This window comes from Martes martes (assembly GCF_963455335.1).
Source record: "Martes martes genome assembly, chromosome: 14".
NCBI classification, from domain to species: domain Eukaryota; kingdom Metazoa; phylum Chordata; class Mammalia; order Carnivora; family Mustelidae; genus Martes; species Martes martes.
In genome coordinates, this window is record NC_137902.1 from 19,881,588 (window position 1) to 19,896,115 (window position 14,528).

The 14,528-nt window shown below is 41.8% G+C and overlaps 1 pseudogene across 1 annotated transcript; it reads right to left on the minus strand.

Annotated features, from left to right (window-relative positions):
- Positions 1-375: 375 nt before the first annotated feature.
- LOC308354987 (iron-sulfur cluster assembly 1 homolog, mitochondrial-like) lies at positions 376-10,087 on the minus strand (annotated as a pseudogene). Its single transcript has 2 exons — positions 9,687-10,087; positions 376-619 (listed from the first exon to the last, which is right to left on the minus strand). The product of its transcript is annotated as an iron-sulfur cluster assembly 1 homolog, mitochondrial-like (transcript).
- Between the last annotated feature and the right edge of the window lie 4,441 nt (positions 10,088-14,528).

A 14,528-nucleotide genomic window follows, 5' to 3' on the forward strand; every position in this document is an offset into this window, starting at 1 on the left:
CCAAGACAAAGCCCCACAGTGAGTGGAAACTGCTGGGAATAAGATCCAAAATGAAGCATGGGGTCAACAGAGGCAAGGAGAAAAGAAAGTCCAGATGAAGGAAGGGAGGAGAGGCAGAGACGGATTTTTTAGACGGGAAACCTACTGAGGACACTTCACAAAAGCAGCAGAAGAGGGAGCTCTAGAGCCACGCTGTTAGGAAGGAAAAAGCAACCCAAATCCCTATAAAAATGAACAACGAAAAGATTGAGATCAAATTCCATAAGAGATGTTAAAAATAAAAAAAGGAGAGAGAATAAGGAGCAGAACAACCTTCCTGCAGACAATTAAAGCAGTCTGGAAGGAGGCTGTTGGCAAGGCGACGAGAACGTGTTCTCAGGTGTCCAGAGGAAACGCGAGGTGGCGCTCGTCAGCACAGGGACGGCGTCCGCCCGCCGAGGCCTTCCCGGGAGGGGTCGCGGGGGTTTCCCAGCGCTCTCCCTCGGGGAGAACCAGGCAGCAGCAGCTGGGGTGCATGTCAGCGAGGCTTCGTGCCCGGGCGCTGACCGGGACAGCGATCACGTCGGGGAGGGGATCCCGAGCAGAGGGCGGGATCTTGCACGACCGCGGAACCCTGAATCTGGACGGGAGAGGGTAGGACTGAGCAGAATTCCAGGGTGAGAAATGGAGCAGCAGCAACGCGCAGGAAACGGCTTGGGAGGGTGTTCACCAACGGTCCGGGAGCCTCGCTAGTGCTCACGGAGCGGTCGGCGTGCGGGCAGAGGCACGCAGAGCTGCTTGAAGGTTGCAAAATGTGGAACAACAGTCGTGGGAGGACCGGTACCTTGAAAGAGGAGGGACGGTATGTTGGGGCAGAGCAACACCAGCCGCACAGCAAAGGCTGGGGGCTGGAATGTGTGTGCTCGCCTAGCCAGGTCTGTCTCAAGCGGAGGGCTCTGCCTCCCGGACAACCGGCAACCGGCTCCCGTCCTCCCTCCTCCCAAGCTACCTCCCACCTACCCTAGAGCGGCCGCTGTGGCAATTACATCACCTCCGCGTCTCCTATTCTCACTGCTCTCAGGTCCTTCTTTCCCTGCCCCCCCCCCATTCACTTGCAAACATCGCTGATGCCCGGGCCCCTCCTTCCTTGTACTGGGTCGCGGCCTTGACCCTGGTAAACCTGTCTGTAGGTCAAGGATCGCTCCGCCTCTTTTTCCAGCGCTGACTTTTCCTAGCAAGTCCTTCTGCTTTCTTGACATTTCTACTTGGCTATCCAAAAGAGTTTTCAAGTTTAACTCACCAAAATGGCATTGATTTCCCTCCTTTGCCTACTCCTCTGTCTTCCCCCTGTCAATAAACAACGCCACATTGACTAGTTAATCACGCCACAAACCCATTCTTCTCCTTTCCTCAAACACTACATTCCGTCTATCAACACATCGTGTTAGATCTTCTTCCAGAACGCCCGCCGGATCCGTCTACTCCTCTGCACCTCCGCCAGATAGCCCTACAGCGCAGCTGTATCGCCGGTATGACAGGCTTCCAAACCATCTCTCTGCTCTAACGCTGCCTGGATCTCCTTCCACACAGGACACACAGGAGCTGGAGCAAACCATTCACAATGTAAATCAGATATGTCACTCCATTGCTTAAAACCCTCCAGTATTTTCTCATTGCCCTTAGACTAGAATCCTGAATTAAGCTTTTGTGGGCCTAATTTGCCTTTCTGACCTACTCATCACCCCTTCCCACTATAACCCAGCCACCTTGGCCCTCTTTAAGTAGCTGGAGACTGCCAAGCTTGTGCCTTTACGGCCTTTAGGACAAAGAAGGAATGAGTGATATGTGCTATGGAGAAGTCAGGCTTGATGCTGGGGAGCCTAGAACAGGGATACCTGACTTTGTCTGGAGTAAGCAGGGAGGATTTCCCTGAAAAAGTGACATTTGTGCTGGCATGTGAAGGCTAAGTTGGACTATTAACTAGTGAAGAGCTGCAGGGGAGAATTCCAGATAGAAAGGAGACCATGTGCAAAGGCCCTGGGGTTGGTGAGGCAGTGGTGTGTTTGAGGGGGGAGCTAAGTGTCTCAAGGGATAGGATATGTTAGAGACCTGGACAGAGACTGGATCTTTCAGTGTCTTATAGGCCATACCAAGGGTGAATTCACTGGGGCCCAGCGTACTCACAAGTCTGGCTATTAACTAAAATCCTACTCTTAGCAATTCATTCCTTTAGACTTAGGGATTGGACCCTATTAAAATGTGAAAACAGAGGGGAAGAAATTTTGGTGATATCTTGGTGTAAGTGATGTCTCTGAGATTATATTAGAGGAGGAACAGATGTTTCTCTTATGAGAGCTGTGGGTGAGAAAAATAATACTAGTGGGCTTCTCACGTCAGTCTGTAGAGGGTCTTAGAGCAATGTCTCAGTGGGAGCAGAAGAGGGAAATATCTGCCGGTTGTTCCTACTGGCCTTCCTCCTCTCCCAGGGGGGCAAGGAACTCCTGGATGGTTCCTGAGGGTCAGGAAGCAGCAAGTTACCACTGTGTGGTCAGAAGAACCAGTGGGAGCTCAGGCCAGTGTGACAAGGAACATCTGCTGAGCTGCCCTGGTGCCTGGTTTTCCATTACCGTTAACCACGGAGACAGGACACAGGTATCTCTTAGAGCTCCCAAGTGTCTGAAAATACAAATGACATTAGACTTGGGCCAAGTTTGCCAGAGTGCTGAGCAATTACAGACACATTATGACTCTAGGGCTCAACTTCCTCTGTCTCTCTTTGGTTTGTTGATTAGTAAATACTGTCTCGTTTCTTCCTTGGTTACTTGTGTCCTTCGCTCCGTGTCTTATTTTCCCTTCAGTATCCCTTTTGCAAGTGGATTAGATAAGCCAGTGCTCATCGTCTGTTTCTCTATCCCCAGCTTGCTCACCAGGCTTCAATCTCCAGGTCTTATTTCTGGCCCTAGATATGCACACGTCCCCGTCACCTCCCCGTCACATGAAGGAGAGACGTCCCTTTCCCCCTATTTCCCCTATATGAACTTATCTTGTACGCCCTGGTTCCTTTACAAGGCTCGAAGCCTCTGAGGCAAAGAGAAAGTTCCCATCTGTGCCCTGAACACCAGTGGAGAGAGAAGTAGTAGCAGGTGTCCTTGGCCCAGACCCTCCATTTCGGTGGGATGGGCTGACAAGAGTCCGGAGGCCAGCGGCTCACTTTAATGGGCAGGATGTATTTTCTAGTGATTGATCACTTCCTCCATAAATTATGGATATGCATCTCTACGGAGGCCAGTGACTTATTGAGAAGCCTTTTAAGCAGTAAATCCCCTCTGTCTCCATTCTCTGGGCAGTAATGACATTGCTCAAGTCGCAGAGAAATACAGGGCTGCCCTTTGCAGAGAAGGTACTTTCTTCAAAAACAAATTTTCGGTTGTTACAGTCTCAGCAGGGAAACTTTAGAGGTAGATCAGAAACCTCAGTCTGAGCAGCCTTGCCTCCCTCAGCTCTCAGCTCTCATGTAGCAGGCAGGGAGGGCTGGCCGGGACCAGGGCACCGATTTGCGCGAATTGAAATGCATGACTTTTGCTTTCCTGTTATTATTATTATTATTTTTTTTTGGCAAGAGAGTATTTGTTTGTGGGCTGACACAGGAAGAGAGAGAGAAAGTATCGGAGAGAGAGGCGTGCCTCCCACCCCATTCCTTGGTCTTGTTTTGGTTTGTGGGGGAGGGATTAGTGGTGACTGTGAAGGAGCTATGGAGGGGGCCCTCTGAGACTCTGGGCTCAAGCAGTTTCTCTTTGGGACATAGGAGATCCAGTGATGCTTAGAGTTGAGACTAGAGCATTACCCAGTTTCTGCAGGGAATCCCTCAACCCCTTCTGTATTGATATCGTAGGGAATAATATCCTAGGCACAGACTCTGGTATCTTTCTGAGCCAGAACACCGCCAAGAGAGACTTGGAGTAGAAGAGGTTTGTGCATAATCAGTGTGTGTGGTATGTGGATTAATGATAAAGGGTGATGGTTTTGGCTTCAGATTGCCTAGACTAGTTGTCTATCGTGGCTCATTTCTTAATTCCTTTATGCCTTAGTTTCCCCATATGTAAAAAAGAAATAATAGTAGTACCTACCTCCTGCGGTCAATCTAAGCAATCTGAGATAGAGAATTAGATAGGGCCTGGCACATCATCAGCATTTAAGAGATAGGAGCTGCTTTAAAAGTAATTATGAAAGATTGGACTCGATGAGTGGTTCAAAATTTAGAGTGTGTGCTTAAATCACTTGGCATTAAAAAAAAACGGTCCAGGGTCCAGCTATAGAGAACCTGATAGAGCACATCTTACATTGAGCCCCAGCATTTGTATTTTTTAATAAAGAGCCTTCCTGGATAAGTCTCCTAGAAACCAGGAGTGAGGGGGGCTTGGGTGACTGAGTCAGTTAAGAGACTGACTCTTGGTTTCAGCTCGGGTGAGATGCAGCGTCATGAGACTGTGCCCCATGTTGGGCTCTGTGCTTGGCATGGAGTCTGCTGGGGACTTTCTCTCCCTCTCGCTCTGCCCCTCCCACCTGCTCTCCTTCCCTCCCCCTCTCTCTTTTTCTCAAATAAATAAATAAGTAAATAAATCTTAAAAAAAAAAAAAAGAATCAGTGGGTGAGGACAATTCAATTAGTAGAACAAGTTCCCACCTTATTTCTCTGAGAGTCTGTGATTTCAAAGGTGAGTGTGGGCTGTTTAGAGAAAAAACTCTGTAGATTGTTCAGGCTCAATAGATATTGTATTACCTTAGAGGGTACAAAAATTGGTTCTTGCAGGAGGGAATGGTGAAAAAAACTCTCAGTTTTTAAAATGCATGGATATAAATGTTAGGTCCGTTATTAAATGAAATGAGATTGAGACAAAGTGAAAGTTATTTAAAGCTTTATTTTATGATAAGTATTAGAAGTTAGACTGGTTGGCCAGGGGAACGAGACTGAGACAAGGTGAAAGTTACGCAAAGCTCTATTCTATGCTAAGCATTAGAAGTCAGACTGACCGGCCAGGGCTGTCTCCGAAGAGAGCGACCCCTCCCAGCCTCACAGACTAACTTTTATAGAGCAAAACCCTGGCCACACATAGGTGGCCAATGATTCTGTAACATTGTATAGTCATGTTAGGTCACACGCAGGTGGCCAATTGAATTACAATTTACCTTATAGTAGCTGTTTGAACCAACCTATTTCTCTGGTCAGAATTGGCGCTCAAGTTTGGCTCCCAAAAGGCAGAGTTCACATTTTTTGGTGGTTAGGGAGACAGTATGTGTACTTTTACTGATTGGATGTCTCCACCTGGCCTGACTCGTCCTTGTATTCTGGGCTCTGTTATCAGGACCTGGCCGACCTGGCCTTGTATTCTGGGCTCTGTTATTAGGAACTGGCCAACCATATTTTACTGGTTTCCCAGACTTGCTTCTAAGTAAGTTTCTCTGGGGGGGCGGGGGGCAGGGTCAGTTTAAGTTTTACTGCACAAACAACAAAATGGCTTTTAACCAAGATGGAGTCGCTCTGGCTAAACAGGCCCTTACAATAAATACAACACATTAAGAGATAAACAGCATATCTGTGATATTAAAATTTCATTGGGGGGCAATTAGGAAAAATTGTCTGAAAAGGCTCCTTTGGGGAATGATAATGAAAGAAATACTGAGAAACACTGTTAGAAAGGAGTGTGATCTTAAGATTAAAGCAAAAATGCACATGTCCCACCTCCCTTTCTGCTTGACTAACTCATGCTGATGCTTCTCTTTTTTTTCCTAAAATTTATTCATTTTATTTTTTTTTTAAAGATTTTATTTATTTGAGAGAGAGTGAGAGCAAGAGAGAGAGCAAGAGCATGAGCACACACCGGGAGGGGGCGCTGGGAGAGAGAGAGGCTGATGCTGTCCTTAAGTTTTGAGTAGGAAAAACAGGGTTAACTGACCATCTGGGGATGCAAGAAAAGGAACCTTTAAGGAATTGGAAGATATCTGTGACCTAAGATTTCAAGTAGACCTTTTGGGCACTTGGGTGGCTCAGTGGGTTAAAGCCTCTGCCTTTGGCTCAGGTCATGATCCCAGGGTCCTGGGATCGAGCCCCACATCGGGCTCTCTGCTCAGCGGGGGGCCTGCTTCCTCCTCTCTCTCTACCTGCCTACTTGTGATCTCTGTCTGTCAAATAAATAAATAAAATCTTAAAAAAAAAATAAAGTAGACCTTTCATATTTGAGAGTTGTTTGTGTTTTGTTTGTTTTTTAAGCCTGATAATTTTTTTTAGTCTTTTTGCCCAGGCTGGCTGCTGTCTCTGTGATCTAGACATTGGAGGCAAAGAGATCACAAAACCAGACAAAACAGCATTTCCTCTGGGACCGTGTATTAGAGTTTGCAGAAGTAAGCTGTGGAGAGACGGCATAAATGATGTAGGAAGTACTCATTAATCAAGATTCGATTGCCTATTTCTCAAACAGCTTAGTGACACTATAGTCGGAATTTTCTATTTCTGCCAAAGTCTCTCACACTAAGCATCTTGAACGAGACTTTGTAGGCTTCTCTCCCATAGATTTATTGCTTTTCCTGAAAGACCATCCACTGTTTTAAATGCTGGGCAGAGGGAACTTGGGGGTGTGAAACAGGTGTGTCTGTTTGTCAAGGATCCTGTCAAAGACAAAAAATTGAATGCAGATGTGCTCTTCTCTAGAAACAATGTGCATAAGATGATGCTTCATGTCCAAATGTGAACTTTAAATTTTCACATCATATATATTTGTTTTAGAAACAATAGTGCCATCTCTCTCTTCCCACTCCTACAATAAATACATACACAGGCAGACACATCACCTTTAACTGAAGCAAGAAGCAAATAATGACTGGAAAAATGCTTGAAACTTAGATGAGAGGAAGCAGTTCTTCTTCTTCTTCTTCTTTTTTAAAAGACTTTATTTATTTATTTGAGAGAGAGGGAGAGAGCATGAGAGGGGAGAAGGTCAAAGGGAGAGGCAGACTTCCCATGGAGCTGGGAGTCCAGTGTGGGACTCGATCCCGGGACTCAGGGATCATGACCTGAGCTAAAGGCAGTCGCTTAACCAACTGAGCCACCCAGGTGCCCCTACTATTTTTTTTTTAAGATTAATTATTTATTTGACAGACAGAGATTACAAGTGGCAGAGAGGCAGGCAGAGAAAGAGGAGGAAGCAGGCTCCCTGCTGAGCAGAGAGCCCGATGCGGGGCTCAATCCCAGGACCCTGGGATCATGACCTGAGCCGAAGGCAGAGGCTTTAACCCACTGAGCCACCCAGGCGCCCCCCTACTATTTTAATATTAAGAAAAACTATTATAAACCTTAGCATATGCTCATAAGTCACAAATAAAGAAATATCAAGGCCTATAGATACATTCGAAATGTCATTCCTCACTAATAATTTAAGATATATGAATAATTAAGACATATGAATTTAAAAATGAAAATGTGTTTATCATTTTCTCAAAAAAAAGAAAAAAAGTAGAATTACTATACAACTCAGCCATTGCACTTCTTGGGAGTATGCCCCAAAGAATGGAAAGCAGGGGCTTACACAGATCTATTTATACTCACGTTTGTAGCAGCGTTATTCACAATAGTCAGAAGGTGGAAGCAGCCGAGTGTGCACTGATGAATGAGTGAATAAACAAAGTGTGGTATATACATTCAACGGATTGTACATACTAAATATGTGCAGTTCTTTGTATATCAATTATACTAAATAAGATATAAAAAAAATCCTTGAAGCATTCATTCATTAAAAGCAAAAAGCTAGGCTGTAGACCTAGCCCCTGGGCTCGTCTGTCAGTGGATCCTAGCACCAAATCTGCAAACGTGCAGATCTCAGCACTGAGCCTGCCCAACTGTGGGTGCCAGCACTGGACCTACTGACCCATGGACCCCAGCACCATGCCCACTCACCTGCAGACCCAGCGAGTGGGTTCATCCATGGGCTCTCGAGCCTATACTCTCAGTGGTTTCTACCAGCTGGCCTGCCCAGAATTTCCAGCTGGACTGATTGGTGAGGGACTTTCCTTGCTTTTTCCCTTTTACTAAAAGATACAGAGTGGCTGTATGGATATAAAAACATAAGACCCAAATATATGCCGTCTCTAAGCGACTCACTTTATTTTTTTTAATTTTTATTTTTTTAAAGATGTTATTTATTTGAGAGGGAGAGAGAGCAAGAGAGAATGCGCATGAGCCCAGGGTTAGGGGCAGAGGGAAAGGGAGAGGCAGACTCCCTGCTGAACAGGAAGCCTGAAGCAGGGCTTGATCCTAGGACCCTGAGATCAAGACCTGAGCTGAACATAGACACTAATTGACTGAGCCACCCAGGCACCCAAGAGACTCGCTTTAGATTTAAAAACACACATAAGCTGAACGTGAAGGGATGAGAAAGGATATTCCATGCATATGATAACCATATGAAATAGGAGTGGCTATATTTATATCTCTAGGAAACAGCCACAGCAGACAAAGAGGATCATTACATAAGGATAAAATGGTCAATTCAAGAGGAAGATATGGTCATTATAAACGTACATACACCAAACATGGGAACACTGAAATAAATAAGGCGAACACTGACAAATCTGAAGGGAGACATAGATAGCAATACAGTAAGAATGGAAAGCCTCAACAATCCCACTTATTTTTTTCATTCATTCATTCATTTATTCATTTGTTTATTATCACTGATATTTAAGGATAGTTCAACAAAGACACATCAATCAACATGAAACACCACATTAACAGAACAAAGGATAAATGAAAAGGAGATGTAGAATCTATGATATCTTAATAGGTTCAGAAAGGCATTTGACCAAATTCAACACCCTTTATGATAAAAAACTCAATGGATTAGGTATAGAAGGAACTTACCTCAACACAATAAAAGCCATAGATGCCAACCCCACAGCTAACATCATACTTAATGACATAAAACAGAAACTTTTCCTCTAAGGCAAGGATGCCCATTCTCACCACTTCTATTTAACACAGTACTGGAAGTCCTAGCCAGAGCAATTAGACAAGAAAAAGAAATACAAGACATCTGAAGTGGAAGAGAAGGAGCAAAATGATCTCTGTTTGTAGATGAGAAGATAGTAGATGTAGAAAATCCTAAGGATTCCACCAAAACTGTTTGAAATAATAATCCATGTGGTAAAGTTGCAGGATACATAATCAACATACAAAAACCAGATGCATTTCTACATACCCATGAGCTATCCAAAGAGGAAATTTTTAAAAATTCTATTTACTATGGCATCAAAAGGAATAAAATTCTCAGGAATAAATTTAACCAAGGAGACGGAAGATCTGCATACTGAAAACCATGACACTAATAAAAGAAATTTAAACAGGCACAAATAAATGAAAGGACATCTCATGTTCATGGATTAGAAGAATTAATATTGTTAAAATGTCCATACTACTCAAAGTAACTGATTCAGTGAAATCCATATCAAAATCTCAATGGTATTTTTCTTACAGAAATAGAGAAAAGAATCCCAAAATTCTATATGGAATCCAAAGGACTCCAAATAGCAATTTTTTTTTTCACTTTCAAAATGCATCATTTTATTTCCCTCGTAAGGCATTATAAACTTTAAGCACGTGACAGTCACATGATTTCTTCGGTAAGCCCTAGGACTTCCATGAGCGTTCCTGGAGCTTACAGCCAGAGTAGGCAAATATTAAAACTTTCCCCACAGCCACATGTTCCTTTGATGTTTGGGTTATTGAAAACAAACTCACTGGATAATTTATCTTCAACATAGTCCATTTCTGTTCCTAAAAGTGTTAGCTGCGCTTTCTTTTCGATGAACACTCTGACTCCATCTTGAACAACTTCTTCATCAGAATCTCCTTTTGTCTTTGTATATTCTAGAGTATAAGAAAGACCATTACGACCCCTGGTTCAGACACCAACTTTCAGACCTCCGGGTTCGGGCTTATCTTTAAGAAGCTGTTTTATCTTGTTTACTGCTGAAGGTGTCAGGGTGAGGGTGGCCGCTGTGGGCTGCAGCTTCTTCTTACTCACAGCCCCGACAGTGGCCCGGACTAAAGAAGCCGACATCCTCGTCATCCAGGAGCCCCGGTGCCTTGGACCGGAGCTCAGCCACTTCACCCTCTCTCCATGGACCCGGTGGCCGCATTGACCCCAAATAGCAATTTTGAGCAAGAAGCACAAAGCTGGAGACATTATACTTCAAAGTATATTACAAAGCTACAGTATTCAGTGCAGTATGGTACTGGCATAAACACAGACACATAGACCAATGGAGCAAAATAGAGAGCCTAGAAAGAAACCCATACGTATACAGTTAACTGATCTTTGACAAAAGTGTCAATAATATACAGTGGGGGAAGGATGGCATTTTCAATAAATACTGTGTTGGGAAGACTGGATATCCACATATAAAAGAATGAAATTGGACCTTCATCATATGCCATACATAAAAATTAATACAAAATGGATTAAAGACTTAGAGGTAATATCTGAAACTCTACAACTCTAAAAGAAAACAGATAAATCCTTTTTGACTTTATCCTTAGTAATGATTTCTTGGATATGACACCAAGAACACAGGTAAAAAAATCTAAAAATAAACAAGGGGGACTACATCAAACTGAAAAGCACACAACAAAGAGAAAACAATTAACCAAATGAAAAGTGACCTATGGAATGGGCTAAAATAAACCACATACTGATCAAGGCATAATATCCAAAATATATAAGGAACTGATAAAACTCAATAGAAAAAAACCCACATAATCCAATTAAAACATAGCAAAGGAACTGAACAGACATTTCTCCAAAGAAGACATACAAATGGTGAACAGTTTTATGAAAAAAGTGCTCAACGTCATTAATCATCAGGGAAAGGCAAATCAAAACCACAATATTACCTCATACCTATTAAAATGGTTATAAAAAAAGGTAAGACAGAACAAATGCTGGTGAGGGTTTGGAGAAAAGGGAAAACAGCATGGAATTTCCTCAAAAAATTAAAACTAGAACCCCTGTATCATCCAGCAAATCCCACTTCTAGATATTTATCCAGAAGAATTGAAATCAGGATCATGAAGAGATCTCTGCATTTGCATATTTGCTGCAGTGCTATTCATAGTAGCCAAGATTTGGAAGAAGCTACATGTCCATTAGGGATGACTAGATAAAGAAAATACAGCATATACATACAGCGGAATATCTGTCAAGCACAAAAAGAAGGAAATCTTGCCATTTGCAATGATACGGATGAATGAGGAAGATATCATGTTAAGTGAAACAAACCATGCCCACAAGGAAAAAATGCTACATGATACCACTTAATACAAGGAATCTGACTTAGTCATACTCATAGAAGCAGAGAAGGGAGTAGAGGTTGCCAGGGGCTGGGGAGAGGTGGAAATGGGGAAGTATTAGTCAAAGGGTACGAAGTCTCTGTTATACAAGATGAGTAAGGCCTAGAGATCTACAGTGTAGCACAGCCCCTATTATATTCTTAAACATTTGCCAAGAGGATAGTTCTTATGTTAAGCATTACTTTCACAAAAAAATAATAAAATAACTAAAGAGTGTGGGAGTTAAAAGAAATAAGCCACAAATTGCAGCTATTAGGTTGTGAAAGGTTAAAAAAGTTTGTGAGTTTGCTTTTTATTATAGAAAATTGTGGATATGAACACTGAGTTATGTATAGAATTGTTGAATCATTGTATTAGGCACCTGAACCTAACACTGTATGTTAATTATACTTCAATAAAAAAAGAAAAAAGAAAATTGTGAAATCTTTTTCAGCTTTTTTTGTTATGTTTTCTGTCTGCTGAGTCCAAGTGTATGACTGACCTAAAAAAAAAAAAAGACAATCAATTAATGAAGCTGTATTTATAGTTTTTAAGAATATGGGCCCTGTAGTCATGCTAGATAGGATCAAATATACGTTTTGCCGCTTAATGATTGTGTGACTTTTGGGAAGTTACTGAACCTCTCTGAGCCTCCATTTCCTTACTCATAATATGTGGATAATACCAGTATTTCCTCTATAAGGAGTTGATTATACCAAGGGAGATAATACTGATAATACCAGCACAAAGCCTGGTATATTTTAAGACAAATATATATTGTCAATAGGATGGTAATAGCAGAAGTTATTATATATTTATAATACTGGATATATGATTAATCCCACTCACCTCAGTTCTCTCTGATGTGCCTTCAGATATCCATGATACTAAATAAAAAATCTCCTGCCAATGTTATATTTCAAAAATTCAGTATTCAGTGCTGGCATGAGGCTTGCTTATCAGATGACCTATGAATATAGGTGTGTATATGTATGTGCATGTCGTTATTTTTCAGTAGCTTTTGTGTTTGTGTTAAGTGTCCAGCACCACCACTCATGAACGATGAAAGACAGGTCATCTCCCATTTGGGACTCTCCCTCCCAGTTCTCTGTTACCTTCTCAGTTTTTCTCTTTCGATATTCATTCTGTTCTTCTCACACTGTCTGATTTGGTCTTTTGGTTCCAATAACATAAAATACTTCTGTTTTTATTTCACTTTAAAAATAAAATTTACTCCAAACCCATCTCCTGGAGACATTAATTATAGATATTTTGGTGTGTGTTCTTCCAAAATATTTCATGTGTGTGTGTGTGTGTGTGTGCGTGTGTGCGCACATAGTAATTTTGTGAGAAGGGGAAATGACATCTTCTTTTTTCTCTTCTGTTGTTAATTGTATTTTTTCCTGACCTCTGCTATAACATTACTACATTTCTTTTAAAAAGAGAACTACCTAAATATCCTTGAATATGATAGATAAAGAATGGTACATTTCTGCTATAGAATGCAAAGCCACCATTGAAATTATTGATATGGTTATTTAAAAGTAGAGGAAAACTTTCTCAGTGTCACTTAGTGAAAGAAATCTACATAAGATTATGTAACCAGAATAAGCTGTTTCTCTTTGTTAAAAAGATATTTAACTAAAGATGTATTTATTATTATATATCATTACATAGATAAAGAACCGAACAGATAGAGAAGCAGACAGACAGAGGAGCAAGTCTGGCCAGCCATTTAAGAAGGGAAACACTAACTATTGTCATCAGAGAAAACAAACAGGGAGTGTTTTACATAAGGAAGGGGCAGAATGTCAAATGCCACTAAGATGTCAAATAAAATGAAGGTAAAGATTAATCCAGTGGTTCTGACAACAAGATGATAAGGCAAGTCTGACTTTTAAAAATTAACCTATTTACATTATTTACATAATCCTTACTCCGCTTAAAATTATGACAGTCAGCCATCTCCTGAGAACTAGGGAACACGTTTCTTCTCCTGAGTTGGAAGACTTTTCATGATACAGAGCCAAAGATTCCTGAGACATAGCTTCAAATAAGTACAACATGTTTATCAATTAACTCTACAATGGGGAAATCTGGCAGGCGCCAGGTACAAGTTCACATCTCCCATTATGGGGCTCCCATTACGAGCCTCCTAATATGATGCACTGAAAAGAACATGGCATCACCGCTGTGGGATTCCCGGTAAAAAATGCAAAGACCATTTGGAACAGTAGAAAAACTTAACACAAAGGACCTTCTAGAATTAGTTAGCTTGTACTCTTAAAATGTGTAGGTTGTGAAAGACAAGGAAAGATGAAGGAATTTTTACACGTTGGATGAGACCAAAGAGACATGACATATAAATATAATACATGATCCTCATTTGCATATGGGGCCTCTAAATGATATTGTTGTGATTATTTATAAATCTTGAATAGGTACACATAAATATTTTCTGATATAAGGAGAAAATAAAAGAATACCCCAGCAGCAAATACCCTACCTGTTTTCTCTCTTAAAATTTTACGCATCTGGGGCACCTGGGTGGCTCAGTGGGTTAAGCCTCTGCCTTCCACTCAGGTCATGATCCCGGGGTCTTGGGATTGAGCCCCGCATCAGGCTCTCTGCTCAGCAGGGAGCCTGCTTCCCCCTCTCTCTCTGCCTGCCTCTCTGCCTACTTGTGATCTCTCTCTGTGTCAAATAAATAAATAAAATCTTAAAAAAAATTTTTTTGCTCATCTTTCTCTGAAGACAGATCCTACAGATTCCGCTACTGCTATACTGGGTGACTTTGGTTTACCTACCACCAACATGTAATTTGGGGAACGTGAGCTATTTTAAAAACTTGGACTATTATATAATCGAGTGAATTTGGATTTGGGGATGATATTTTTTTCCATTTGTACACTGGGAAGAGAAATTGTTTTTAAAAATGAAACAAGTCCATAAGAAAAAATTTATCAATAATGTGACCATTATTAACAATGACAATAGCTACTCTACACTTGCTTAATATAAAAGTAGGCACTATACCAAGTACTTTGCATAAGTTATCTTATTTTGTTCTCAAAATTCTATTGGTTATGGGGCGCCTGAGTGGCTCAGTGGGTTAAGCCTCCGCCTTCAGTTCAGGTCATAATCTCGGGGTCCTGGGATCGAGCCCCGCATCA